The following is a 7,882-nucleotide window of genomic DNA, read 5'->3' on the forward strand; positions in this document are numbered from 1 at the left end:
TGGGTGTTAATTTACCATCCCAATTCTCTGTATCTTTAAACATTTTCAAATAAAAGTTTGAAAAAAGCATCATAGTTTTAAACAAAAGTAAAGAATGGCATCCATCCCTATCCCACTCTGCCCCTGTACTTAACTTGGGCAAGTTAAGTAACCTCCTTGTGGCTCGGGATCTTATCTAAAAATAATGGTAAGGATTGAATGAGTTACTATACATAGAGAAGTTTACAACAGTGTCTGACACTGGTTTTTGTTGTTGTTGTTGTTGTTTTTAACCATTTTCCATTTTGTGTTGCTCGAGGGAATTTTGTTAGTGATGGAAAAGGGTGAAAGTCTACTATCCACTATTACTACCTTCCCATCTGCCATACTGCTTCAGAGGATGGATAGAGCTATCTAAGACCAGAAGCAATCTAATCCTAAAACTAGACCTAGAAATGTAATTATGAGAAAGAATATTCGACCTCAGTGATGGATGATGGCAATATGACACAGCATAACTCACTTCTTTGCTCTGAACTTCAGCTCTTTCATCTAAAAAACTGAATTGAATCCCATAACTGTATACAAAATCATTTTATAATTTATTTCCTCATCACTAATGAATACTACCTGGTTAGCAGACGTTAGCTGGGATGAATATGTAATTGATTTTAATAAAAAAGTAACAGCACCAAAAGGAAGGGATGACAACACTATTTTTAAACTAATTGATAAGTTCATGTCTATGGTTAACCTGGCCTTTGGTATAGCAAAGATGGAACAAAATGCATATGCACACACCTTGGTGGGACTAGAATATTGGAACATCATTCTCAGAAGTACTCTAGGAAAGACTTTAGATCAGCAGTTAAGAATCCTGGCTTTCGATTCTTTTCTCAAACGAGACTCCTTCCCCCCCAATTATGGAGACTTTTCAAGGAGTAAGTCATATCCTTAAAAAAATTCACTGCAATCTCTCACCACCAAAATTCTACAAAGGTCTGCTTACTGTATTAGTTTCCTATTGTTGCTGTAACAAATTACCACAGAATTCAGTGTCTTAAAATTACACAAATTTATTATCTTACAGTTCTGAAGGTCAGAAACCTGACACAGATCTCACTGGGTTAAACTAAAGGTGTTGGTAGGGCTGCATTCTTCTCTGAAAGCTTGAGGAAAGGTTGTTTCCTTGTCTTCTCAGCTTCCTGAGGACACCTGCATTCTTTGGCTTATGGCCCCCTTCCATTTTCAAACTCAGCAATGGCTGGTTAAGTCTCTCAACATCTGAATCACATCACTCAGACATTCTTCTGTAACCTTCTGTCATCTTTTAAGAACTCTTATGATTACATTTGACCTATTTGCACCACCCAGGATAATTTACTCTATGGTCATCAGATGAGCAACCTTAATTCTCCCTTGCCACATAACAGAGCATATTCACAGCATATTCTTGAGATGAGGATGAGGACATCTTTAGGGGACCATTATTCTGCCTGCCACAGTCACTAATAACTCCTTTCCGTTGCATCCAAAGGTCTCTTTTGGGTTCCGAATTGTCTTCCACCTCCTTCAGGTCCACATTGCACAGTTCTGACTGCCTCTCCCCCCCACACCCACCCCGAACTCTGCTTTCTCGTTTTTGGAAACATCAACATTTCTACCCTACTGATTTACCTGATTTGTTCCTTGTCCACCTGTTGCTTTCACGTTCTCCTCCCCATTCCCCAATTATCAAAAGTCTCTGTCCTTGGGGCCCTCTCTATCAATAAATACTTCTTCAAAGGGTAACCTGAAATCTCCAAATCCACATGTCTGGCCAAGACTTTTCATAACTTTAGGACTACTTCTAATTATCAGCTCATATTGTTAACTGCCATTAACTTTACTTTCAGCATTCTCCAAATATAAGTTAATAATTATACTCCTTAGTGGTTTCCAACATTCCTTATTTTGTCAGCGGTTTCCCTTTATTTCTTATCTGTTTTTGAAATCTTCATACTTTTTAGTTAAATTAGGGATCACATCTTAATTCTTCCTTTGGAATATCCATTTGCTCTTTTTTCACCACAAAGAATTGTCACAATCCTATTTAAGCCCTTGTCTCCTCATATTAAGATATGTGCAACAATTTCCTTATGTATATATTGCCAACTTAAAAATAATAGAGAACACTGAATATTTCTTACATTCCAAACACGTTTTCCATGAATCATCTAATTTAATCACAATAACTCCACATTAATGACAAATAAATTGAGATGCAGAGAGGTTAAATGATATGCTCAAAATTAATAAGTAGTTTGTGGTAGGTATTCCTAAAAGGTAGCTGTTACCATTCAGAACTTTCCAGATCAGGGCAGTCTCCTTATTTTGGATTTGTGTCTAAAACTGTACTTTTTTGAAATGCCCGTTGAAGCTATTCTGAACTTGGAATGGCTTTCAACTATCCTCTTTTCCCACTCAAATCCTGCTTTCACCCTTATCTGAATAATTTTATCTTCTCTAGATTATACACGTCAATTCCAAATTGGGAAGCAACTAGCACATATTATTCCCTTTTTATGTTTTAGTCATAGCTCACCATAATATTTCCATGACTAAAACTCAACAAATACAGATTAATTTAAAAATTTCCCTATATACTATGTTTTAGAGGAGTCACATAAAAAATACTATTAATTGGGAAGTTGGGAAATGTAGAGAGAAAAGTAGGAAAGTATTATGGGTAGAACATATTCCTCAAAAGTTCCAATGTTGGGAGTCCTAACTCTTTCAACATACCTCAGGATGAGACAGGGTCTTTACAGAGGTAATGAAGTTAAAAAGAGGTCATTATGGTGAGCCGTATTCAATCATGATTTGTTTCCTTATAAAATGGAAAAATTTGGAGACAACCACACACACACACACACACACACACACACACACACACACACACACACACAATGCCATGTAGATGATGGCAGAAATTGGGGTGTTGCTTCTATAAGCCAAGGAACACCGAAGTTGACTAGCAAACCACTAGAAGCTAGGCAGGCAACACAAGAGATTCTCTCCCAACAGCTCTCAGAAAGAACCACCTTGATCTCCAATTTTTAGTTTCCAGAATTGTGGCACAATATATTTCTGTTAAGTCCTTCAGTTTATGGTACTTTGTTACAGTATCCTTAGCAAACGAATACAGGAAATAAGGGAAGAACGTTCTGGATAATCAAGCAGTGAGCTGTCATTTTAAAAATGGTTAGAACTTTGTAATCTACTATAAAAGAAGTAGGATGAACGCCCATGTTTTTAGTCTTAATAAAGTTACTGGTGAATAGGGGAGGGAAGGAAATTGAACAAAAGAATTGGTTTAAAGTGGCATAACTGAAGGCGTCTTTGTGTAATTGAATTCAGGTGCTAAGTCTTTGTCATTTACCATGCCCAGAACCCCCTCCTTTGATCACCACTGTTTTTAACCCAGTTTTTACAGATAAACCTGTATAAACTTTTGATGAACGTGTTACAAATTTGGCAGTATGGCATTAGTGGTTCTTTAAAGCAGGTGACTTTTTCTGGTTTCTATTTTTATAGGAAAGGCCATGTGTACACATTACATTGTTCTTATAATTTCTGTTGACCTCGAAGTAGTACCAGTTCATGGAAAGATTTGTTTTTGAAACTGAGGCTTATTACAGAGTACTCTTCTTTTGCCTCATTAGGATTTGGTTGACCAGAGACTTTTATTTACTGTCATCTAATGATGTTTCAAATCCATTCAAAGCCATAAGCTTTTACTCAGCACCTGCTCTTGATTTGAAGTACCATTTTCAACCTCCCTCAATTTGTAGCAAACCATATACAATAAAACTGAAGGAATATTGTAGCTTTATAATTATATCCTTTTTCTTATTATAAGAGAATTACACCATGGTCTTCTTAAAGCCTTTTATATTGGAATAATAACAGTAATAATGTTTGATAACAAATAAGAAAATGAAGCCACTGGTGAGAAGATATTGGCAATTTCAGAAAAATATATTGAAATATGTGCCATGAACAAAGGAAGCTTTTGTCCTTCATTTTCGACTTTCAATGCATTTGGAGTTTATAAAATAAATAGAAAAGAAAAACCAACTTTGCCATATATTGCTCCAAAATTAGTTATAATATAAACCATATAGGCTGATCTTCAAATTTTAAGTATTTCAGAGGACAAGGACATGATTCAAATAATAGCTACGCTTCACATAGCCTAGTATCTGGGCAACCCAATGAATTTAATTTCTATCACAAATACATTAACTACTAACTAACAGTCATATAACGAGAAACAGAATTAAGTACAAAATTTAGAACTGCCTAAAATTAATGACTGGTGATGGCTAGAAATGGTAGTGGATATTGTCCCTGGCTTTTTCATTCTTTTGATAGCCAAGTGAGGTAATAACCCCACCTGTTACTCCTGAATACTCACATGGAAATACTACAACTTTCCAACATATATGTTTTTCTCTCTCCTATTCTCATTTCTTTTACCTACCTGACTTTGCTTTTCCTTCAGCTGGCTTGTGACACCCAACTTAAGGCTAGAGAGACTCCTGATACTTTACCTCTATTTGCCAAGCTCCAATCACAAAACAAAACAAAATGCTACCCTTAAGTAGCTGTTTAAAAAAATAAAATTTTCATTATTGTTTAACTTTGCAGTAAATATTACAGCATGTTGTCTGCCAACATTTATTAACCATGTTTATTTAAATGACTTAATTACAAGGTATAAACTCTTGTAAGGCAAAGACTTTTTTTAATTATAAAATACATTAGTCTCTCAAAAAGGTTAAAAAAAAAACCCAAACTCTCATGTACCCACCACCAAACTTAATAAATGACCCAAAGGCAATATAGTGTAGTGTTTAAAAGAGATAATATATGTGAAGATCTCAGCACAGTGTCCAGCATATGGAAACATTACTGTGTTAGATATTATGAATACCAGCACAGATCATGTACTCAAACAAAATTTCTGGATTTGTTTCACTTGTCTATTCCATAAGGAGACAGATTTAAACTGAATCTGATACTCAAGGGTTTAAAAATATACATTAAATTCATTTCACAATTTGGTCTTCAAACAAAATGTTACCATGTTTTTGAAATAAGATGTCCTCTGTGCAAGGTTTACAATTTAGACTACTGCTTTCACTGCTGCTTTGAAACATTTTTTTAAAATTGTATTCTGTATGCTTCATTTTTTTAATAGCTGTTATCTACAGATTTAAAGTAATCTCAATGCCCAATGTGAGGCTTGAACTCACGACCCTGAGATCGAGAGTTGCATGCTCCACTGACAGAAACAGCCAGACACCTGAAACATTATTTTAAATGTAACTAAAAGATATTACAAATTTCTAGAGAGAATCTACCTTTATTAAGTTTTTTTTTTTTTTATCTGAACTTTGCAAACCCTGTGAAACTACTTGGAAAATACTCCATGTATTTATGTACATTTTTGGAAAGAAAAAAAAATCTCTAGCTTTCATTAACTTTCTCAAAGAAATCTCTGTACTCCCTCCTCCCAAAGCAAATGAATACTGAGCAAAGATATGTAACTTTACAATAAAACTAACTAGATAAAAGCTTAAATAACTTTGACCTCAATTTTCCCATTATGACTTTTTTCCCAATTATATACATGTTTACCACTTAAAAGAAAACATTAATTTTCCATAAAGTTCATGTTGGTATGATAATAATACGGATATATATTGCAAAAATAATGTTATAGGTTTCTGGAATATTCTTGTTCACAGGTGACATCTTCAAAGCACAGATCCAACTTCACAGTATGATCTGCTTAATACTTAACATGCTGATGCTACAAACTAGTAATTCATGACAGTAAATCAATCTGACACAAGCTCTTCAAGAACTACTGGGACGTGGTAAAAATTTACTATACATAGCACATTGATAGTCTGGCTATTCAGTAATATAAAAATTAAGTCTTCCAGGGGCGCCTGGGTAGCTTATTTGGTTAAATGTCTGACTTAAGCTCAGGTCATGTTCTTACAGTTTGTGAGTTCGAGCCCCTGGTTGGGCCCTATGTGGACAGCTCAGAGCCTGGAGCCTGCTTCAGATTCTGTGTCTCCCTCACTCTTTCTGCCCCTCCCCAACTCATGCTCTGTCTCTGTCTTCTCTCTCTAAAACTAAAATAAATAAATAAATAAATAAATAAATAAATAAATAAATAAATCTTCCAAAAAGTATATATATTTTGAAAGGTAAAAATGACAAAAAAAATCTTGCTTAAGGACAAAATAAATGGCATCTGAGATGTTAGTATATTTATTTCAAGATAAATCTTTACTTTTTAAAATGTATGTTTGATAAAATAAAAAGGGATCCAGATTTTCTCCTTCTGTTTAGAATAAAAATTAACCATCAACTTTTCAGTAACTAGAAGATACAAATAATGGAACATTATAGTGAGTTACATAACACAGTGCTTCAGTTAGTTGTGGAGTAGTAACCTTGGCATTGCTGACAGAGCAAATAAGAGATAGTTCCTCTTAATCCTCAGCACACATCTACTATCCTTTGCCACAGCAGAAAATAAGATTATGGTGTCAGAACTTCAGAAATTTACCTGATGAAACTGTCCTCACATTACTACTTGTTTATATTTAGGAAATAATAAGAGTAAAATAGAAAAATGACACTAAAGTTATAAATGTAAAACATGCCCATATGAAACATGGTCCTAACGATCAGTACAGATGTTCAAATTCTGCATGTTCTCCTCACTCTTAATTCTTTGTTGTAAAGTGGAACCAGACTATTCTAATTTCCCAGTTTCTGCTACTGAATGTAAGTAAGATCCATAGGGAAGCAGATCCTGTCTGCTGTCTTCAACCCTATACATGCTGTGCCTTGCATAGTGCCTAACATAGCAGAAACAATAAATACCTGTGCCATGAAGAAAAAAGAAATACAAAAGAAAGCCAGTGATCTGGGGCTTAGAATGAGAGGTGGGAGTGGGGATCAAAAAGTAGAACAAATAAAAGTAAATAATGCTTGTAAAAACTCATTCACAGTGTCATATCAGAAGAAATTTAAGTAGAATATTGACATATTTAATACTTATTGCTATATGTAAAGGCTTCACTAAGCCTTAAATTCCAAAATAATTTGTAATAATTTAAAAGCGGCTTTGAAGAATATTTTTTTTTTGCACTTTGGGTTATAATATGTATGTATGTATGTATGTATGTATGTATGTATGTATTTAATTTTAAATTTACTTTTTAATTTACATCCAAGTTACAACAAGGATTTCAGGAGTAGATTCCCTTAATGCCCCTTACCCATTTGGCCCATCTCCCTTCCCTCCACCCCTCCAGTATTTAAGAGTCTTTTATGTTTTGTCTCCCTCCCTGTTTTTATATTATTTTTGTTTCCCTTCACTTATGTTCATCTGTTTTGTATCTTGAAGTCCTCATATGAGGGAAGTCATATTTGTCTTTTTCTAATTTCACTTAGCATAATACCCTCTAGTTCCATCCACATAGTTGAAAATGGCAAGATTTCATTCTTCTTGATTGCTGAGTAATACATCTTCTTTATCCATTCATCCATCGATGGACATTTGGGCTCTTTCCATACTTTGGCTATTGTTGATAGTACTGCTATAAACATTGGGGTGCATGTGCCCTTTGAAACAGCATACCTGTATCCCTTGGATAAATGCCTAGTAGTGTAATTGCTGGGTCGTAGGGTAGTTCTATTTTTAATTTTTTGAGGAATCTCCATCCTTTTTTCCAGAGTGGCTGCACCAGTTTGCATTCCCACCAGCCGTGCAAAAGAGATCCTCTTTCTCCACATCTTTGCCAACATCTGTTGCTGCCTGAGTTGTTAATGT

Source organism: Acinonyx jubatus, chromosome A2 (genome assembly GCF_027475565.1).
Source record: "Acinonyx jubatus isolate Ajub_Pintada_27869175 chromosome A2, VMU_Ajub_asm_v1.0, whole genome shotgun sequence".
Lineage (NCBI taxonomy): Eukaryota > Metazoa > Chordata > Mammalia > Carnivora > Felidae > Acinonyx > Acinonyx jubatus.